The following is a 23,247-nucleotide window of genomic DNA, read 5'->3' as shown; positions in this document are numbered from 1 at the left end:
TGCAAGCCAAAGGCTTCATTTAAAAAAAAATAATTCAGATTGCAGAGGCCACAGAGTTGGCAGTTTACATATACACACACACACAGTTTTTTATATTGACAAATTAGTCATCACGGTTGATTTTTAAACAATTTACAGGGCCATTTGCCTCTTGAATATCTATAAATGTCCATTTTTTGTGAATTCACACAAAATTAATGCTCTTTGTTTATAAAAGGAATAGTTTTTTTGTTTACAAGTATGTAACTCCTAATGTAATGTAGTATTGCATTATGACCACCTGATGAAGCTGAGGAGCATAGGAGATGAATACCTATTTCCTACGCTAGTGTTGTCACCCTACAACAGGAAGTGTGCTAAGACTACAGAACACCTCCCCCTCTTCTCATCTGTACAGTGTATGAGCTGATGGAGCATTATCTAGTGACCATATGCAATACTACATTACATATTGCAATCAGAATTACACTCGATTTGTAAAGAAAAAATGAAAGAACACTTGTTTTGCATGCATTCGCACAAAACGAACATTTAAAGATATTCACAGGGCAAGCGGCCCTGTTTATAAATAGACCCCATAGTGTTATAGTCAAGTTAACAATGCATGCAAGTTGCTAAATTTGGCCTTGGCATCTAGGCTTTAATGACCTCTGGGCATATAAGGGTTAATGTACCATACAGCACTGTGATCTTACATCACAGGTCACAGGCTCACTTTAAGTATACCTCTATTATGGCTGAATCCATGACATCGCCAACCAACAAACAAATGTTCTTCTTTAAAGGTGGGGCCTTGTTCCTCAGAAGTGCTTTCACGATGGAGGGTGGCTGACCTGGAAAATAGTACAATGAACATTATTTAATCTATGGAACATGCAAACCTAATTATCTGGATAATTGTTCACAGGCTTCAGGAGTGCACACCCAGAAAATGTGTATTGTTGGTGCAGTCCAAGGAGAGACTTCAGAGCCTATGCACTAAGCTGATGAAAGCTGAATTTTGATTGGTTGCTTTGGGAATGGCGCACCATCAATTTTTACAACTAAATTGCTGTCACAGTTCATGAATTAATAATTGATTATGAAAACGACCGTGAACTAATTCCTTGGGGTCTGTTCCTGCCATCGCATTAGAACACACAGATGTCTTTTCCTAATATCGCATGATGCGTTGCAATAAAGATGCAGCAAGCAGGATTTTTCAAAAGCACATTGCACTGTCCTCTAACGCAACGCACTGATGTGCAGAGCTTCATAAATTATAATTGTAACTAGTTTTGACGCGCCTCTATTTTTGTGATTGGTTCCTCGGACCTCCTGCTGCTCCGTTTACAGAAAAGCTGTGGCACAGTGTGGTCACATGGTGCAGGCTGCTGCGTTTACATGGAGTGAAGAAGGCCCATGAGTGGATAGCTGCTACAGAAAACACCATGTTATTATTTGTTGATCCTGCTAGTAGTTATTCCACTTGCTGTAATAGGGTGACAACACTGTTTGCTCTGAACTGAAATCACACTGTAGCGTTGTCACTTGGTGGACAGGGTAGTTTTAGATAGCCATGTAGTTTTAAATGAACTTTAAAGCAGAACTCCGGGCACAGATTTTTTTAAAATTCTAGAGGTGTATACAAAAGTTACCTCTCTTGAGGTGTATTCCATTGTTTGATTGCTGCCATGACCTACTACTTTTCTTTACACCGGATATTACAACTCCTGCTTTAGTTCCTGTCTGCTGTCAACATGAGAGCCACAGCCCAAGCTTGTCTCATTTTCCCACTCTTCCTCTCCCCTTGTCCATTCATAGAATGCCTTATATTCTGTAAACTTTAAACATGAATTTCTCCATAATGCCTATAGCTACAGAGGTGAATAACGGCTTGTTTGGTTTTAATGTTCTTTTATTGCTTGTTCACAATACAAGTAGATTTGTGTTTAGCTGCTATATAGAAGCACAATTACTGAAATATTGTCTGAACCTGGAAACACTGAGGCCCCATTCACACTAAGCGACATACCTTCTGCAGTGGATCTGCGCGGCGCGACTTTGGGGGCGCCGGTAGCGCAACCTTCACCATCGGGCTCCATTGACAAATAGAAAAATCGTGCAAAATCCACCGAAAAAAGGGTCCTGCTGGAGCGATGGGCGACATGGAGCTAAGACAACTCCATTGAATAGCATTGGCCGGCGACTTCTCGCGAGTCGCTTAGTGGGAATGGGGCCTAATGCTGGATTCACACTGCCATGGTGCGTTAATGCATGGCATAATTTATGCGTTCCCTTAAGATGCATAACAAATGGCAAACGCATTAATCAATTTGTTAGCAGCTTTACAGCAAGGTGATGTCTGGGATCCCTTGTGCGTCCCTGTGCCTTTAAGGGAGGTTGGGCTTCCTCCTGACAAACCTGCACCCAATTCAATCTTTTGCCACATGTGCTCCAAGATGGAGACTCTCATAGTTTAGAGTTAGGACCGCACTATCTAGAGGTGCCTTGGCGCGGCTTTCACATTTTCTGCAGAAGACGTGTATCTAAGCCTCTGTTTTTAACCTTAGCGGTGAGACAAGTTTTTTTGCATTCTGGCTGGCGAGTGTGCTGGGAAAACTTTTTGCTGTTTGCCCTTAAGATGCATCTCACACACCAGAATGCACCAAATTATTTTTGTAAAGTAGCGCACAGGACGCATGGTGGTGGTATGCTGCGATCCAGTTGCTCTGCGGTAATATTAAGAATGACTGGCAGTGTGACCGACAGTGTTACAATGCGCATACTACACAGGATCACTTGTTGCTGTAACAGTATGAACCCAGCCTTAAAGTGCATTTCAAGCCAAAATGTTTTGTTTTTTTCTCAGTTGGGGATGCCATGCCCAATGCAAAAACTAGGCAAACTGCCTTATACCTTACCAGTTTAGTTCAAGCTGAAATAAAATTTAAAAAATTGGAGATGTGGCATTTTCAGACATTGTGTTCCAACATGCTATAAAAGCAAAAAACATGTCCCAGCACACTCACCAGCCAGCCTGCAAAAAAACAAAATACACCGTCTAACGTTTAGGATTAAAAACAGAGGTTTAATTTGCACAATTGTTGCAAAATATTTGGAAGCCGCACTGCCCCGTCCAGTCTCCTCTGCACAGTGTGGCCCTAACTCTAATCTATGAGAGCCTCCATCTACATATAGCAAAGGATGAATTGAGTGCTATAATGTATCACAATGTTAATAGCATGCAGGGAAAATAAATTGAGGATAAAAAAAAAACAACAACGTTTACACATTGCAGCGCAAGTTTAAATGTGCATGTCATGCACATGTCCTATGGAGTGAATGGGCCCCAACATCCACGCAGTTGGATGAATCATTGATAAACTGATGCTGATATCAGAATCAGATTTATATTACAGATCAGAGACCACAAACTCCACATTGATCCTGGACTCCAGGCTCTGCTCACCTGATGAACTCATTTTCATATAAATACAAATCTCGGGGAAATTTAGGATATAACCATTTCCCAGTCACAGTACTTTAAGGGTATTTTACAACGTAGCTAATGCAAGTTCAGATCATATTGAAAGGCACAAATGTTTATAGCCAACAAACAGCATTCGTTCATATATCCAGGCACATGACAGACGTATAAAAGATCCCCAGATATGTGGAGGAAGCCGGTCAGCTCCACCTGGATGTAAAACTAAATCCACTCACTTTAACCCATGGTGACAGATCTCTCTCTAAGCCTCCATGATGTATAACCGGAGGGCTGAAAAACTTACCTCCATTGTGTTTCAGGGATGGAACACTTCACATCCTGCCCTCCTTTCTGACCAGACAATAGGGTGCATCAGATTTCAATCAGCAGTGGTTGCCAACCTGTTTTGCTTATGAATACAAATAATAATCTGTAAAGTGACATTCACAGTGGAACTTCTGCATCTTTGGTCATTTTTTTACGTTTTGTTGTGCATGTATTTTTTACATGTTTTCAGGCTTCAGTGTTTTTGTTTTAGCCATTGGAAAGCTAGTTGCTAGGAGGAGGAAATGGCTGTTAGGTACAAAATGGTGTGAAAAAACATGCATTACGCCCATATTTCAGGTGCTTCCATTACAGTCTATTAGGGCCGAAAATGTGTGATCATGCCCCAGAGAAGCTCCTGTACAACAGATGTAAACAGGCACAGTAACAAGGGAATAACAAGTGCTACCAGAAGCACACTTCAAATCGCTCTGATGGGAATGGGGAATGAGCATGTCTACATGTGTTACAACCAAATTCCACCTCTGCTTTTCCCTGAACAATTTAGAAATGTAAATGAAGGCCTCGTTCACACGGGCGGCAAGGGGGTGGTAAAACCAGGCGGTTGATTTGCATTTTTACCACCAGCTGCTGCATTGTCAGTACTGCAGCTGAACGGTGCCATACTACCTGCCGTGGATGCGATGCTTTGCATTGTGGCAAAAAGCATGTGGCATTTGGCAAGCGGAGCTGCTTGTGAAACGTAACCATTGTAATGATGGGAACACGCCGCAACCGTGAGGTTATGCGGTTGCAATGCGGTATTGCAATAGAAAATCCCCGTTGAAAAAAAAACCTCCATGCAGGAAGCAGCAGTATCACCTCCTGAATGCTGTGCAGCCTCTGCTCCACCGCCCTCTGAAAAGCAATTCACCTTGGATCACTTCTCAGAGGAAGGTGAAGGCTGACGCCTGTGTGAACAAGTCCTCAAACCTAAATGCTTGCTGTGATTAATACCTTATTGTGTCTTCTAGTAACCTCTAGCATTGTGTTAACAAAGCTTTTTAGTGTTTTTAAGGTCCCATTCACACCAAAGTGTTGCATTAAGGGCAAGTTACTGAACGTGTAGTAGACGCTTTCGCACAACGCACCTAACGTGTGTGCCCCTTGAAGGTGCGTTGGGGTGTCATTTAAATGAATGGCAACGCAACACACCTAGCGCACTGTACCGCACACTATGTGTGTTGTGCGACAGCGTGTGCTAAACATAAGGTAACCCGTTTAGTGCAATGTTCTGGGGTAAATGGTTTTTCTGGTGGACAGTAAAGCTCTCTAGCTTCATACTGTCCCACATGGACTGGAAATATTTCAGTTAATGCTGATTAAGCGCTTCCTAAATGTCTACACGGCTTTCTGTGGTTATATTTCATGCTCATATTCACTTGCAGTGTGGACACATCCAGGAGCCCATAAAACGTTTCAGCAGATATCTTTATAAATTCATGATACTGGTACTCTTGTGTTTGTGTGTATACACATGAATGCTTATATGAAACATATTGATAATAGTCACTGATGGGTGTTGAAGAGACCCAAAAAGTGAAAAGATGAGCCCAACACTACGGGGTGCTGGAGCTGAAATAGGTTTTTGTTTTTTTTAAATGTAAAGTATATTTGTCCTAAAAGAAATACGGGGGCTGCCATAGTATGCTTCCTATTAAAAAATGCTAGTTGTCTGGCTTCCATATTTCAGAGTCCCGAGCCTGGAACAAGCATGAATCAAATGAAAGTCAGAATTCCTCTTCTCTATACTTGTCCCGGGCCAGTGACCAGGGCTGGATGTCCCACAAAGGACAGCAGGGAGTAGAGGGGCAGCAGGGGTGTGGAATTCCTATCTCCCGATGCCCAGGACTTGCAGTTCTGGGCGACGGTTGGCGGGAGGGGGTGCATTGAGGAACCTGGCCTTGGGGCAGCAGAGAGAGTAAATCCGGCCCTGCCAGTGACCATGGACAAGAGTGACGAAGATGGTGTGAGGAAGGGTAGATATCTGCCTGTCTATGGCCAGCTTCATTCTGTTGGAGTAGAAGGAAGGAAACACAGAACTGTTAATACTTTCCTTATATTTTCAAACATGTAGAAAGACAAACGCTGAGTACAGGTGATGCCTCCACATTTGTGTTCTGTCTCTTGTGTTTCTTTCACAAGCACACTAAGTGTTTTGTCAGGGCAGGCTGCGACTTTCCCAATAATCAAAATACTCATATTGGTGTAAAAATACGTATATTAATATATATATATATATTTATTTATACTGTATATGTCAAACCAATTAGGCTAGAGCTGCATGGATGATTTTTGACAGCTCAGTCTTGCCAAAAATATTGACATTGATTAATCACTAAGGGGCTCATTAAAGCAGAAGTAAGGAGAGTTAAAAAAAAAAAGAAAAGAAAAATGCCCCCTGGAGCTTTTATCCATAATGTTCTGGTATACAAAGCATATCAGCACATTATGGCAGACTTACCTGCCTAAGCGATCCCTTCCAGCGCTGCACTGCTCCCTTGCCAGTGCTTCCATTTCGTCCAAGTCTCCTTCTGGGTTCCGATTCTTCGGCCGCTTGATTGGCCAGTCCTCAATGACGCAACTCCAGTGCATACGCATGGGTGTTACTTCATTTTGGCATGCCAGGTCTGTGCAATGTGCTGTGCATGCGTGGCTCAGTGTACAGGAAAAACAAATGCTAACAAGCTAGAAGTTTTTATGACAGAAGAGACTTACACAGTTAATTCTGTGATAGAAATTCTGCATTTTTTTAGTTCACCTCCACTTTAGCATAGCAGCAATATAGCTGCACAACTGTAAAAAAAAAAAAAAGGGAAAAATAAGCAGCAATGCGCTTTACAAAAGTTTCCACTGGCTTAAACAGAGAGAAGTCATTGGGGCTTTCCCAGCTACACACTGCGGACCAATTTTTATGAATAGGATGGGCCGCAGTTTAAAAGAGCGTTATCTACTTTCTGTTATAAATGAGAGTAATTTTCATTTGCTAAACAAATGAACATGATGTGAACGCGATGATTACATCACGGGTAATGGCGACATTAGTAGCATAACAGAGCTACTAACAAATGCCTGTGGTCTGTTGTCCATAGGGAGCCATTTGTTCTTTCTGATAAGCAATTGATGAATGTGGACTTATATTGGTGTTGTATTGCAGTACAGTGTGATTTACCTTAAGCACAGGTCTATGTGTGTTATGGCGCCATAGAGGGGGGACCACGATAATGACCTTCCGGAAGCGTCAGACTCTGTCGATTTTTCTGCCAGCAGTTCCTCTTCACTACCGTAGAGATCTTCCTCGCAGACGGTAGAGACAAACATTCTACACCTTTTTTTAAGGCAGCAGAATATTTTAAACGTTAGTTTTATTTTAGCAGCAGAGTCACTTTTAGGCTTGGTTTACAAATGTGCATGTCCAACAGCCTGTGCACATGTATCTATGCTTTATGTGCTTTAATAAGGTGCAGCATGTTTGGGCATCCTATTCATTTCAATGGGCTGCTCGATGTGCAATAATCACTCCAATGTAGTGCGTGTACATCTTTTAAGAACCCTGCTCCTCACCAAAACACATTGCACTTTTGTACCAGGTGCTTTGGCGCACTACAACACTCATTTTTTTGGCAGACATGTTTGGGGGTACCATTCAGAATGAATGGCATGACAGCGCGCCTGCAGAAAAAGAATAGCGCTGCGGGAATGTGCAGAGAGGAGCTAAGTGCAAGGCCATAAGTGTGATTTTTATTCAAGTGACACAAATGTCAGCTCATCAGAGCTGTCACACTGTAGTAGATTGATTTATCATGTATGTTTAAAGGAGAACTATGGGGTACACCTTTTTTTTTTGCATTTTTAGATTCCTTATGATACAGGAGCAATACAAAATGCACCATAAGCTTAAAATTCAGTGTAATATACTGTGGGCGGGGCTAAGTTCTGTGCTGAGACACAATCCAGACAATATTGTCGGGATCCTCCTCTCCCATTTAGTGACAGCAGTAGGAGCCGATGCACGTTCATGAGAACCTGTGAAGACGCTCAGGGCACATCCTATCAGAGTTAAAGGAGAATTATGAGGCGAGTGAAAATCACTCATCCTCATAGTTCTAGCCGACCTGTGACAATGAGACTGTCACAGGTCGGCTCAATAGATCGGGAAGTGAGCGAACACATAGCGTCGCTCGCTCACTTCTCGATCTATCCCTGCAGAGAGCCGTGACTGTAACTCACGGCTCCCTGCAGGGATTCCCCCTTCCCCTGTCTGATCCTCCAGCGCTGACACTTGCAAAACGGACAGGGGAGGGGGTGGGCACAGCTGGCTCTGCCCCTAGATAGGCAGAGCCAGCTGTCAATCCCGCAGCTGGGTGGATCTCGACAGTAATGTTGTGATCTGTCCCGGCTGCGGCATCTCAGTATACCGCGAGCTGTAACTCACAGTATACTGAGCTTAGGGTGACGGGAGGATGCTAGTTTGTGTCCTTCTGTTACCCTAAGGAGAACTATGGGGAAAAGCCCTGACCCCATAGTTCTCCTTTAATACTAACACATCCATTCTGCAGTTTGTCTTTTGTCCTCTCCCCCCTTGCCTCCAGACAATACACATCGGCGCTAAGACCATCAGTTCAGCTTTGTCCTTGCCCCGCCCCCCCCTTCTTTACTCTGCTGTCTTTATCTCTTCTCCCTGTTTATGTCCCAAGACAGCAGAGCAAGAACAGAGCACAACTGACAGTTTACACCGATCAGCCATGACATTGTGACCACTGAAAGGTCTAAAAGGGCTACACATGCTCACCTGTTTCCACCACTAAAAGTGCCTACAATGGACATGTGAGAACCAGAACTGGACCATGGAGCAATGGAAGATGGTGGCCTGGTCTGATGAATCACATTTTCTTTTACATCATGTGGATGGCTGGGTGCATGTCTGTCGTTTACCTGGGGAAGAGATGGTACCAGAATGCACTATGGGAAGAAGGCAAGCCAGTGGAGGATGATGCTTTGGGCAATGTTCTGGTTGGAAACCTTGGGTTCTGCCACCCAAGTGGATGTTACTTTGACAGTTACCCAGAAGTGTAACTAGAACCTTCAGGGCCCTGGTGCAAGAAACCATGAAGGGCCCCCCCCCAACCCCTACCGCAGTGGCAACGCATGGTTAACAGGAAGGCTGCCGAGGTCCCCACCAAGCGCGGGACCTCAGGCAGCCGCTTGTTTAAAATTTTAGTGCCGGTGTTCTGTCGAGAATGCTGACCCAGTATGTGTGCTTACGTACAGATTGTAAATAAATGCCTGTTTCCTCTTTAATCCAAAGTATTAGTTTGTAATGGTTAATTGTGACCGTTAATAATATACCGTCCATGGCAGTAAATGATGGGTGGCAGTGAATGATGGATGGAATATTAATAACGGTCACAATTAACAATTTAGACTAAATACTTTGTGAATAAATCCGTTCCCTCGATAATACTGGTCTGAGCGCAAGCGCAGATGCTGAGGTCGGCAAATTAGACTACGTTGGCGTTCTCGACTGAACACCGGTATCTGCATTTAGTATCGGAGCATTTTCACGAGTATGAGTATTGGCAGCGGTGTATCCCTACTTAAAAATATAATGCATTGCTGGGACTTGTAGTCCTACATAGCTGGAGCTATTCTGCATTGCTGTATAATACATTATAGCAATAGCAATACATTATAATAAGTCAGCTATGCAGAATACCACCAGCATCCCCCCACTTCCCACTCCAGGCCTGCCTTTCCTCTCCTGCAGAGCCCTCTTCCGTGTCTCGGCGGCCAGGGGGCGGGGTTAAGTGGAGAGGATCCACACACAGCAGATATGTTTGGGGGTACCAGCCCTGCCGTACAGCCGCCCGTGGCAGAGCAGCAGGGAAGGAGCGGATCAATTTGGGGGGGGGGTTTTCTTCCTTGCTGCCCCCCCCCCACCCCCCCAGCAGCCAAAACATTGTTTCTCACCAAGTACACCCCTTCATGGAAACCGTATTCCCTGATGGAAGTGTGCTCTTTCAGCAGGATAATGTGCCTTGCCACACTGCAAAAATGGTTCATGAATGGTTTAATGAACACAATGAGTTTGAGGTGTTGTCTTGGCCTCCAAGTTCTCCAGATCTCAATGCAGGGGCGTAGATAAGGGGGGGGATAGGGGAGTTCAAACCCCCCCAGAGGGTCCTGGCAGTGGTGTTGTGAGAGGGGGCAGAAGGGGGGAATGTGCTCCAGAGCGCCCGTCTGAAGGATATCCATTACAGCTTGGTGCCAGATACCACAGCATACCTCCAGAGGTCTAGTGGAGTCCTCGAAGAGTCAGTAAAAGGGGGACCTACTCAATATTAGACGCGTGGTCATAATGTTATGGCTAATCGGTGTATTTTAAAACAACCAAAAGGCAAGGGGGCATTTTTTTTTTCCAGAAAGTGGAATAAGCCTTTAACAAGTAGCAGCACTGCTTGGAAGTTGCTAAAAGCCTATTTGACAGAAACCTGTATTGAGAGAGGATAGCTGACTTCAACTTCTGAAATTGTTAGGCATTGACCTGAGCAAGTATGTAGCTCCATATTTTTCTCAGTTCAGACTTCCTTTAAAGCCACAGCCAGCACTTCCATGCTGAGTCTGGAGCCAATGGATCGATTCAGTAAAGCTGCTTTAAGCATAATAAATGCTCGGTGATGGGGTGTTGTTCAGCATTTACAAACAAAAACTAGAGATCACCAAATCCTAGGCGCCCAGACCAGATTCAACATGATGGCTCATTTATTAAAGACATATAAGGCTTTTATTTGGTACATTTTTATGATTAATCTTTTTTATTATATTTTTTATTATATAACAAATGGACAAAATTTTTTATTTTACATAAATGGATGTGGATTAGGATGCAATTCTACAATCAAACATTAGATGGCATCTGGGTCCAGCTAATACAACTTCCTTATCTGTAAAATCCTAGTAAAAACAATTTATTACGCATGACAATATCGTTTAATAAGCATTACAGGGTATCTATAGACAAAAAAAATTAATCTGTATTTCTATATTTAATTTCCATAAGTTCTATCCCGCTCCTAATAACCACATCCATCTAGGCTAGGAGTTTGTAAAGGTATTGGCCCGCAATAAGTATGCAGATCAACTGCTCTGATTTTTTTAAAAATATAAATTTGGTTCCAGGTCAGGACTCCAAGCAAGACACCGCCAGGCCAACCAGTATTCTCAGGAGGATTTGAGCACTGGCAGCCTCCATGTTTCTCTCAGCACGAGTTTTCTTTGCTTTTACACACTCTTATCCCTCGAGATGCCAGCTCATATGCCCAGCATGTCAGCCTTGCAGTTCTGGGAAGGGGGAGCACATTATTGGTACGTATCCTAATAGGACATAAGATCATTACTAGATAGCACAGCAAATATCAGTGCTTATTGTTTAGTGCATGTTCGTGTTTAAACAGAACAGTAAACTTGGATGTGATAAATTTACTGTTTTAATTATCATGCGGCACCGCATGCATTTCCCCTTTAGAGTGTTAATCAAGCTCTAATTAGCATTTGATTCTGACTTGTAATCACAAGCTGATACTGCTCAGTCTACCTGCATTTGATGCATCAAGCCCCTTGTAATCAGTGCCACAAATTTCCTAAGCAGAATATGAACACAAGGAGACATTTGCGAACATTTATTTCACAAAACAGACAACTTTCCCATTGCTTAGCACAACACTGAGATAAGAAGAAATTGTGATTTAAATTAAATATTTAATGGGAGGATTTTGTTGGTTACCATTGCTGAAAAGCTAGTTGCCTGGCTATTACAGGGAACTACTGGCTTTGGTAGTTTCTGGGTAACTGACCAAAAAAGAACAAGCATGCATGCTTATCATGAAAGACATAGAACCCTCAAAGGTCCTTATTGGTATAGTGGGAAGGGGGTAGCATAGTGGCCCAGTGGTTAGCACACTGGCTCAGAGGTTAGAACTTCTGCCATGTAGCACCAAGGTTATCCCTGTGCTTGTGTGGGTTTCCTCTCCCACTCCAAAGACATGCTGGTTAGTGGCCCTAGTGTGTGAGTATATGAGATAGGGACCTTAGATCCTAAGCTACTTGAAGACAGGGACTGATGTGAATGAAGAGTATGTACACCTGTAATAATATGGCCATAATCTCACTGACAATAACTGAATACATAACCTTGCTACATCTTTCAGTGTCTTCTATAAGCAACAAGCTCTGAGCAAACAGTTGGTGGTGCTATATAAATTCTGTATAATAATAATAACAACAACAAGGCAAACAGTTGGCTTTTTTTTTAGTAAACCTAATAGAAGCTCTTTAAAAAAAACCCAAAAAAACACACAATGCTCTTTGAATCTTGTCTAGTTAATTCTGGAACTAATGAGAGATCCAAAAACAGTCCAACAGAGGGGCAGGAAATACTGCAAACAATGGCTAACAGGGCCTTGAAAAACCGTTATCCCCAACAGGAAGTGATAACAGAAAGGGTCCACATTCAGAGGGCTCCCTAAAGAACTTTGCCACAGAAACTAGCATCTCCAGAGGCCCCGATGTACACCTGATAAAACTTGTAATAAGTGTGAACAGAGGACAATGTGGCAGCCTTACAGATTTGCTGAGATTTGTTGTGCTCTATGGCTGGTGGTATTCTGCATTGCTGTATAATGTTTTGCTGAGATTTGTAGTCCTCTATACAGTGCCATAACTACGAGGGTCAAAGTGGCCGCAGCTGCGACTGGGCCCTAGCATTGCGCCAATTGGGGGGGTTCAGACGGGAGGAAGGGGACCCTGGTAACCACTGACATTGCCGGTTACCGGGCTCCCCTTCCTTCAGTCTGGGGCCCTCCATCCTTCACACTGTGCCTGGACTGTGTGTATCACAAAGCTCCACAGCAATAAAACTCACAGTAATGTGCAGTCTGCATGACAGACCCATTTTAATGACCGTAATGGGCCAAATGTTGTTTGGCAGATATTCCATTACAGGATGTATAAATGAAAAAAAAAAGGCATAATTGCTCTTATACAGCTGCAACATAATGTATTGGTGCAATATTCTGTTCTGTAAGCAACACTTTATGTTTTTGTCAGTGCCCCTCCCGAGACAAGGAGACAAGACTGTGGATGTGCCCCTGCTTGTCCTACATGATCTAGTCTGAAAAATTCACCCAGCGATAGCGGAAACTCCAGTTTGTAACCCTTGGTTATGGCACACTGGATCCTGGAATCGAAAATGTCTTGAATAAATGAGGCCGAGAAGGCCAATAGACATCTCCCACTAATGAAGGTGGGGGTGCCCCTTCATTGTAAAGAGGGCTTGTTCCCCAAATTGGGATATTGGAGGGCCAGGACTTACAACTGAACAGGGTGCCCAGGTTTGGCTTGGAACTTGGCTTAGGGACAAAAAGGAACTTTTTTTAAGGGGGGGGGGGGATTTTTCTACTGGAGGTTTGGATTTCATCTGAATTAAGAAGGTGGTCTTGCACCACCATGACGTCTTTGGAGTTTCTAAGGTTTTGCCGAAAAGGTGTTCTCCAGCAAAGAGCATGAGTTTCAGGCACTTTTTTTTGCAGTTAAGCTCCACAAACAGGCCAAGGGATCTGTTGCATTGTGAACAGACAGAAGGACCCTGAGGCAGGTAAAGGAGCAGAGCCTAGAACTGGCAGATACAGTGTTCCCAGTAGTGACAGAACCTTCCCTAAAACTGCTATTGTCGACTACAGAGTCTGCTGCCCATACATCTATGATCCGCCATTGCGCTGAGGCTAAGCCTAGACCTCATGACTGCAGAGGGCAGAGGGTGCCTTTGTCCAGACCATTGCAGGCAGAAATGGTGTGTTGGTTGTTTTGTATGCAAGGTATACACCACCAAAGTATCTCTCCCACTCTATAGGTGCCTATACAACTGCCGATTATCGTACGACAATCGCGGGAAATCCCACGATCATACGATAATCGGCAGGTGTATGGAAGGTGTGCGACCGTTTCTACTGTACGGTCGCACGTCTTTTGTCTTACAAGCAGGCTCGAAAACCCGTCGAGAATCGTACGATTGTCAGCGGGTTTGTGGCCTGCTCATAAGACAAATGCCGCACGGGCACACTGCCTGTTCAGCATGGCAGTCTGTAACAGATCAACCAGTTGCCGTCCGCCCGTTGCAAAAAAACAGACGGACTATGGCAATATGTCTTTCACACTCTATTTTAGCCGTCCGTATTGCTAGTTTGCATCTTTTATTGTTTTCTTTATAGTTGTGGAACGCCAATGACGTCCCCTCTATCTTATATTTTATGAAAGCCATTCGCTTTTCCTTTATGTGATGCTTTACAGTTTTATTCAGCCATACAGGTTTTGTTTTTGATCTTTTACTTTTATTACCCAATGGTATACATTTGGCAATTGCAATATGTAACGTGTTTTTAAAACATTCCCACTTTTGGTCCATGTTTAGATTTTGAAATAGATTTTCCCATTCGATTTCCCCCACTAGGTGGCGCAGTCTATCAAAGTTGGCCCTTCTGAAATTGAGGGTTTTTGTCCTACCAGCCCTCTTGCTTTTCCTGTATTCAATATTGAAAGTGATCGCGTTGTGGTCACTATTGCCCAGAGTCTCCCCAACAACAATATCCTCAATTAACTCCACATTATTAGTAATTTGTTGTGTAATTTGTTTTTTTTCCCCCCATTAAAGCTCCTAGTAAAATAAAAATATACCATATAAGAATTATCGGAGAAGTCAGCAGATTATATATATATAGTTGGCACAAACATGCTAGAAGATTTTGTGTTACTCGGGTACAATGGAACTGCAGATTTGCTGATGTAGAGGAATTAATCTCTATAGGCTGAGGCTCAGAAAATTTGAGCTGTATTGCAAACGTTGGAAAGTGTCTGCTGCCAGATAAGCCTTTTCAAGTTTTCATTTGATCCGTTCAGGCTGACAGATTCTCCAACCTGTTCCAAAATGTCTGCGATCAGTAAGCAGTGGGTAGGTTTTCTTTGTATAGAACAGAGAGGTCCTTTTCACTGTGTTTCAGCTCGGTGTTGACTTAATCAGGAGACCACATAGAATAGGGACAAGCAGATCTCTCATTACCTTGCTGATGGATCAGACCACATATGGCCAATTTTTTGTCATGATCTCTCATTATATTGTACTGTATAGATTGTAGTACACCATCTTGCTCAGAGTTTCCAGCAATGCTCTCACATCAGTCAAATACACACACAGTGGATATAAAAAGTCTTCGCCGCTCTGAAAAATGCCAGGTTTTTGAGATGTAAAAAAAAAAAAAAAAATCAGACCAAGATAAATCCCTTCAGAATTTTTTTCCACCTTTAGACCTGGTACACCTAATCGTTCTTGAGCAGTTGGAGAAGCGCTTTTAAACATCCAACACAAGAAATCCCATGATTTTCAATGGCCCCTCTTCACACTTGAGCAGGAAAACACCAAACGCCCAAAAAGGTAAAAGGAGCTTCTTTGGGCAGTTAACGTGTTTTTGCCCCATAGACTTCAATGGAAATGCCCGAAAACACGCAGAAGCATGTTGCACAGTTTCGTACACACGATCGTCCATTGCCCACAATGTTTCTTAAGCTGCCAGTCAAAACGTGTGTCTTCATTTACACATGCACAAATGCGCGTCAAAATATTCAAAAAGCGCATAAACATGCAAATAACCGCACACTGGACATGCGCGTACAAACTATGCCAACTAGGTGTGAACCCGGCCTAAAAGTGACACTAAACTAGTTGGGGTACTTGATACATTCAAGTACCCCAACTATTAACAAAAATGTATCTTATTTGTGTATCACTCGGCTGTAGATCCTCAAATCATCTCTGAACTGGTGCCGACACTGTCCTTCCTTCTAGAGGGTGACTACTTTTGTTCCCCATAGTCCCTGTGGGTGATATACAGTAGCCACCACTCCAAGCTCACTCCTGTGATGGACTACAATCTCACATTTAGTTTGCTAATTTGTATTGAGATTGTAGTCCAACACGGGATGTATCTTATATGTGTATATCTCTGACTTGGTGCTGACACGGTCCTTCCTTCTGGAGGGGGCTACTTTTGTTCCCCATGGTCCCTGTGTGTGTTGTAAAGCAGTGGCACCAGGGACTGGTTTTGTGAAATTAAAGTTTTCCACAGACCGTGGGTGGGTCTGGGGGGAGCTCTATTGTTTGGGGCTGATTTAAGAGCATTTATTGTGGGAGGGTGCAGAGGGTATCTGGCATTTTCACAAGTATGAGTACTTGATGCCCAGTATTGGTATTGTTGCATCCATACAGGTACTACTCCTTATGTTGCTGAGCAATGTAATAGAAACTTGTATTGATATATATAATAAATGATTGCCAAGTCATATACAAATCACTGGAAATTCTAGTAATCATATGATTGAGCAATAATGTATTTTGTATGACACTACAAGTATCTATTCCTTACATTGCTTAACAATGTAAAGAATAGTAACCTGTATTCCCATATAAATGATTGATCAGCCTCAGTCCATATACAAACAAACAATCAGCAGCATGCAGGGTCACTCACTAACGTAGGGCCACACAGAAGTTGTGTCTTCCACAGATCTCTGGCAGGCTTCCTCACGCGTGCACCGTCTCCCCTTCAGCTCGGCTCCCGCTCTGACGTTAGAGCCAAAGAGATCACTCCACCACTGCACTATGGACGATTCTGACAGGAGGCAGAGGAGGCTGCGGCCCAGTTGCTGACAGGCCACAGACTGGTACCGGTCCGCAGCCCGGGGGTTGGGGACCCCTGTTGTAAAGTAACCACCGCTCCAAGCTTGATGGACTACAAAATCTTACATTTAGTTTACCAATTTGTATTGAAGTTATAGTCTATAGTGTCACGTTACTGTGACCTAAAATCTGTGCAATGCAAATAAAAAAATTAAATTGTTTAGTGAGGCGGACAAAATAAATAATGTGGCTGCATAAGTATACACACCCTCTTATAATTAGGGATGTGTGTGTTCAGAATTAACCAATCACATTCAAATTGATGTTAACGAGTAATCAGTGCACACCTGCCATCAATTAAAGTGACTGATTAAGTCCATATAAAGTTCAGTGGTTCTAGTAGGATATTTCTGACATTGACTTGGTTGCCTCTTGGGACTGCATCGCGTTGCGGCCGGCTCACTTTTTTGTGGGGCAGGAGGGGGGTGGCAGTCCATTTAAGTGAATGGCACCATAGCCACGTCCTCTGGCCGCACAGGATAGCAAGGCACATTATGTCTGCGGTCCGATCAAAATGCTGCAAGCACTATTTTGATCGAACTGGACCAGACCGCAGACATAATCCGTTAGTTTTTTTGGACATTGTCAGAGTTGGGGGGTAACCAGATGTAAATGGCTACCCGTTTGTTTACACATGGCTGTCCACAGACTAACATGGGGCATCTGTTCGGGCCTGCTTGAAAACTGACAGGCGGGCCTTATCAGACCGCCCGTGTGAAAGGGGCCTTACATGTATTTACTTTTACAGCACTGGTATTGTTTGTATATACTGGCTGCCTAATGCATTTCCTCCAAAGGGGGTTGAATGAGATGAATCTAAAAAAGGGCAGGGATGCCCAAAACAGTTATTTACAGTATGTGTACTTACCTAATAGGGCTGTTGTCCATTGCAAATGAGATGTTCGCCTTTTCAAACAAAAAAAGAACGACCGGGAATCTGGCTGTCTTGGTCATTATTAGCCATAAATTCACTAGCACAATGAAAACACACACAAGTCTGTTCAGGAGATAAAAATTTTATTTTACAATCTTATAAAGCAGCTTACTGAAGCATGATGCTGATCTCTTTCTTTATATAAACATAGCAACAGGTAACTTTTAATTTCTGCAAAAAAAATCTATGTATAAAATTATCATGGGCACATTGTGCTTAAAATGCAAAGTCTATACAGCATTCAGTAGGACCGCCTCACCACAAGGGATCCGGTAAACAAAGTATTGCATATATAAGTGTGTACATGTGCTGTATATATGCACACACGCTCACAAACACATGGCATATACCCAATATACCCACATGTTAAAAAGGTCAGGAAGTAATATAAACAAAGAAATAGTGTAAATCCTCAAAATTGTCATGGGGGGGGGCAATGGTCTAGGGGAAAACATCTTGCCCATGTCAATTATTCAGATTTTTCCTACCGCCCACAATTTGTAGTGTGGCACTGACCCAGAGCCTCAGGGGGTCAGCTTGTTTAGATTGCACCAAACATATATATATGATTACAGTCTTTCTGTCTATAGTATTAATGAAACCTTTTATGCCAGTTGCTACAGGATCAACGTTTGCTATGAACCAATTAAATGTTCAGGTCCGCTCAAGTGACTTACAGAAAGCTTCTTTCTAACGACATATAGCAAGCATCACTTGTTTATCAGAGCACCAACGTGAAAAGACAAATAGGAAGGTCCTGACAGTCAAATTCCTTTTATAAAATCCAAATATATAGCCTAAAACATAGTAGCCGCCTTAATGTCCTCCAATGTCCTACACAGCGGCCGTCATTTGACACATCACCAAGGGAGCTACATGATAATGCTGCCCATCATAATCTGGCTGAGCACACTGATGACAGTTTCCACTCTGTGTTTACTATGAAGCAGACCCAGGGGCATGAAAACTGACCTTTTTCCTTCTTCTATCCCAGCGCTCAAGTTGTGGTGAAACTGCAAAGCTCATCATGCCTGTGGCTGTAAGGCTTGCAATGCCCCATGGGACTTGTAGTTCAACAGCAGCTGGAATGCCGAAGTTGCTTACCCTTGTCTAGAGTGTTCTAGGAGCCCATAAGTCCAAACATTGCAAGAAGCACAGATGCTCTGGCCTACCAGTATAAAGGAAGGATTGATTGATCATTGAGGCATGGGCAGGCTACAGCACGCAACTGCAGAATTCAGATTCCAGGGCTCCCAAAACAATCTTGATAAATGCAAGATGTGTGTAAAGCAATTGGATGTGCCTACTATGCAGTGTCCATGACTGTTTACAAAGATAATACGCCCACTGGTACGCTTTATAGGTAACCAAATATTTTATCTTTTCCTGGACAATGAGCATGGGCAAATAATTTATAGGCCAAGTGCCCATTTTAGGCAAAATCTCTACTATTCATTTCAAAGCTTCACTATAGCTTTACCCAATGGTGAATATTCATATTTAGTAAAGTATATATATAAAAATAAAAAAAAAAGCTATCTTAGCCAAGCATGGCCCATTCCTTGTATGTAAACCTTGTAGTTTAGGGAAAGTCATTTTGTTTATATGGAGTCATGCCTGGCATTAAGACACTAATGAAATAAATATAGTATGGATGTCAAACCACCAGCATTCCCACTAAGGCAGCCTGACAACTTGGCACCTGCATACTGGTGACCTGGCTACCTGCCCTAATGAGCCAGACTGCATCTGTATTCCAGCATGCTTAGGATTGCTCTTTATGGGTCAATTCAGAGATAAATAACCTCCAGAGTGGCAGAAGGTGCAGTACACATTACAACCATTAATCTGAAGTAAATATACCTAAATGATGTATATGCAAGTTTCCAACGAAGTGTGTTCTGCACCAAAGATGGCGGCAGAGAATTACAAAATAACTATGCATCTGCCATTGCTGATGGTGTCAGTTCTGGAGGGGGGTGGGGGGGTGGGGGAAAATATATAATCTCTCTCTCTATATATATTTTTTTTAATTAGTTCCAGTGGTACACAGCTTGCTCTTTTTGTATGGTTAATGCCTGGGTGCTTATCTAAATATCCAAACAAATCTAAAGTTGGTGTAAAAGGCACTTACAGATCTTGCACTGGAGAGAAGTTAAAGCATCAGCATTTTATTGTCAATGTTTCAATGGAGCTCAGTCCCATAAGATGCACTAAGGTCCATTGAACCGTTGACAATAATACCTACTGTGGACACACACACACTGGAAGTTAACATCAGAGCCCCAGAGCTGTCTGTAAAGCACATAGAGGGCATGCCTAAAGTGACCCATAGGCAATAAGCAGCAATACCCAAATACAAAGACAGACTGGACAGCACTGGGACAGCTAACCCATCACCAGTATGTACATACCGGAAGTCTGGATTACCCTCCGACTGTAACTACAGTACATATTATACTGTAACTGGGTACACAAAAGAGCAGGGGTATTTCTTTATCAAATAGAAGAGATACTGGCGACATATTCTAAAGCAAGGAACCTGCTCTTGGCATCTTCATTTTTTTACATATAACATTTTTCATGGAATACAAACACCCATTTATTTTAAATCAGTTGATTTGATTATGTAGAATCTATATATCATATAAGCCTTTATGTATAAAAATAGCTACTTCTTAATAAACATTTAGGCCAAATAAGCTTCTCTATTCTTGCAGGTTAGAACCAGGCTGGATCCTGACCACTTTCTAATGACCCATACCGATAGCTATTTAGTTGATGGTCATGCCATGTATTGTGACTCCAGTCTTGTGTACACCTAATCATGAGATAACACACTGCTATATATCTAAAATGTCAGATGTGCAAGTAAAGCTAGATCTAGGGAAGAATATTCAGTGAAGAAGAATGACACTGCAGCATTCTAGATAGAAAAACGATTGGTAATGAGTATGACATCAGATAAGCGATAGTCAAAATGATTTTCACGCTTATTGAAAACTAATTTTGTGCATATAATCGTTTTCCAGAAGTGTCGTTAGGACAATCGTTTAGAACACGCGGCAATTACAATCTAAGAGATATCTGCTCATATTCTACAGGCAAACTAGCAGACAGAAGACTGCTGCTAAATGTGTTCTGTTCATTTACTTAAGTTGGCCATATGTCCATAAAATTTCAGAACGTTTGTTCAATTTTCTAATAGTTAATGTGGTCAAGTCAAATATTATTTCAACTGTAGTTATGAAAAAAAAATAGTAAGAGGGGGATGTAAAATTCTTCTCGAACGAATGACATTCTAACAGTGAATGTAGATTTTGTTTAAGAAACTCCATTCATTCCAAAATCTAATGTTATAATAAAAAAACAATTTGAACGACATTCGTCGAGTCTCTGATGGCATTATTGAATGCTGTGATGAGTTTTCATATGAATGTCCGTACGAAAATCTAAGCGCTTATGGCCAGCTTAAGGCTGTAGTCAATCAATCCAATAAATGGATCTGTAGAACAGAGGGAAGCTTTTGCTGGATGAATCTTTTCAGGCTTCCGTTTAATGATCTTACATGCTACAAACATCCTGTACCTGGAAGCATTGTTTAAAATTTCACCTACCGCACTCAAATGTGTATTTTGTTAACAAATGAAAGCAGATCATAAGAGTTTCTGATTCGATCTTTCATATGAAAGATTGTTTGTACAAAAGGATCTTGTACAGGTCTGTTGAGAAGTCTTCTGTCTCTGGGCAGCCTAAAGGTGCCTAGAGACACTAAATGATGTCCAGTCACGCATTTACAATCCGGCTGTGAAACTGTTCTCGAATGTTGCTCGTCTGTGTCTTCGGAGCAGAGAATGGGGCACTCAGGCACTGACTTGTCTTTAGGAAAAACAATACCAATCAGCGAGAATCCATCCTGGCCAACTGACATCAGGGAGGACATATGGACAGACCATCATTCCCTGATCTGACCACCATCAACCAGACAGTGCAGATATTCTACCTAGGTAGTCAACAAGAGCACACGGTGCTTACCCCTAAAACACTCCTCTGTGGGTGACCTCACATTTTTTTTTCAGCACATACAGCAAAATCAGAATAGGAAAAACACAAGATGTACTAGACCCTGAAGACTAAGAAAGGCAGGTAATTCAGCTATTTTAGGATTTGCATTCTACTCTGTTCTGCCTAGTTCAGCTTTACATAGACGTTTATAATGTACTATATAAGAGACCTGTGTGCTTTGATTTGATAACTATGTATGTTCAGTACACCTATTTAAGAATATACTGGGGATTTCTACATTCCTATATGTAGGATTATGTTCAGCTTGTAATGAATATTTCCTCCTAAAGACGCAGTTCAAACCTAAACGTAAGTGGCAGCAAACATCTTTGCAGCTCATGTACATTAGCACCGTTCAGAATGCCCATGTCTTGCTGCTTGGCTTCATTCACTGCAGAGCCTATTGAGCTAGAACTATCATAACAAGCTTATTAAATAAAACAGGGCAAAAAGTATGACTGCAGTAGTCCTCTGCCATGAATGGCATTTCATCATTTTCTTGATACGACCACAGAAAACTGTAATCTGATGTCTGCACTTTGGCACAGTCACTGCACTTTGCACGGCTTCATGAAATAAGCCCATAGAGATTTAAAAAAAATCAAATGGGGGAAAATTGGTCACGACTACATGGTCCATGCATACTGACTGCGCAAGCTCAGCTCTTAAAGTGTATCTCTAGGCAAACGTTTTGGATAGAGTGGAGAATGAGACCCCGTGTGAAGTTATTTCCCCATTAGGAAGATTCACCCCTTTAAGTGTACTGGTGACCCTTGCCACCAAGAAAGAAAATTAGGGGAGTCGAAACTTCTATAGTTATCCCAAGAACAAAACAATAAGGAAATCTTCCAATGAGGACTCCTGTTTCAGGGACAACTGTCTACAGCTGTCCATAGAATGTACAAATTTGCACATTGGGTGCTGCTGTCAGCAATCTTTTGGCCGGTGTTCTATCGAAAGTTCCAACTTGTCGACCTCTCCAATTGGTGACGTCACATCCGGTGAGTGCCAGTAGGGGATCTACAGCAGATGGTGCTAGTGCGCATGACCAGGAAATCCTTGTCGAACTCTCTGCGCAGCTATCCACTTCCATAACCTACTACAGTTATATTTGTCCTAGGAGGTGATAGAAGCCGATAGCGTCGCGGGGGCAGTGGCTATTGCCTCATCGGATTCTATAACCTAGTCAACGGTTATATTATGTTACAGCGCCACATGATTCTTTCTACAACCACAGTTGCCACTGTGCCTGTTCGGCTATTGGCTTCTATAACCTAGGACAAATATAAGTTTGTCCTAGGTTATAGAATCCGATGAGCCGCTAGCCGCGCACTGGCAATAATTAGACAGTTCGACAAGGATTTTCTGCCCAAACGCACTAGCTCCATCTGCACTACATCTCCTACTGGAAGTCACCGGATGCGACATGCCCAGTCGGAGAGCTCGACAAGTCGGAGCTTTCGACAGAACACCGGCATCCCTCGATCAGCTGATGGGAAAATCTTTAAACGAAAAGAGCGGGCAACCTATAAGCTGCTAGCTCTGTTGTGGTAGTCCCACAGCGGCTGCAATGAAGACAGCGGGAGATACCTTGATCAACGCTCAAGCAGGTTGAACGAAGAAAATATTATAGTGTATGGCCAGCTTAAAAGGGAAACTCCCCTCACATTT

The sequence above is a fragment of the Nanorana parkeri genome, unplaced genomic scaffold, assembly GCF_000935625.1.
Source record: "Nanorana parkeri isolate BGI_ZX_2015 unplaced genomic scaffold, ASM93562v1 scaffold1043, whole genome shotgun sequence".
In the NCBI taxonomy this organism is placed as follows: Eukaryota; Metazoa; Chordata; class Amphibia; order Anura; family Dicroglossidae; genus Nanorana; species Nanorana parkeri.
Note: the sequence above shows the minus strand (reverse complement) of the source record.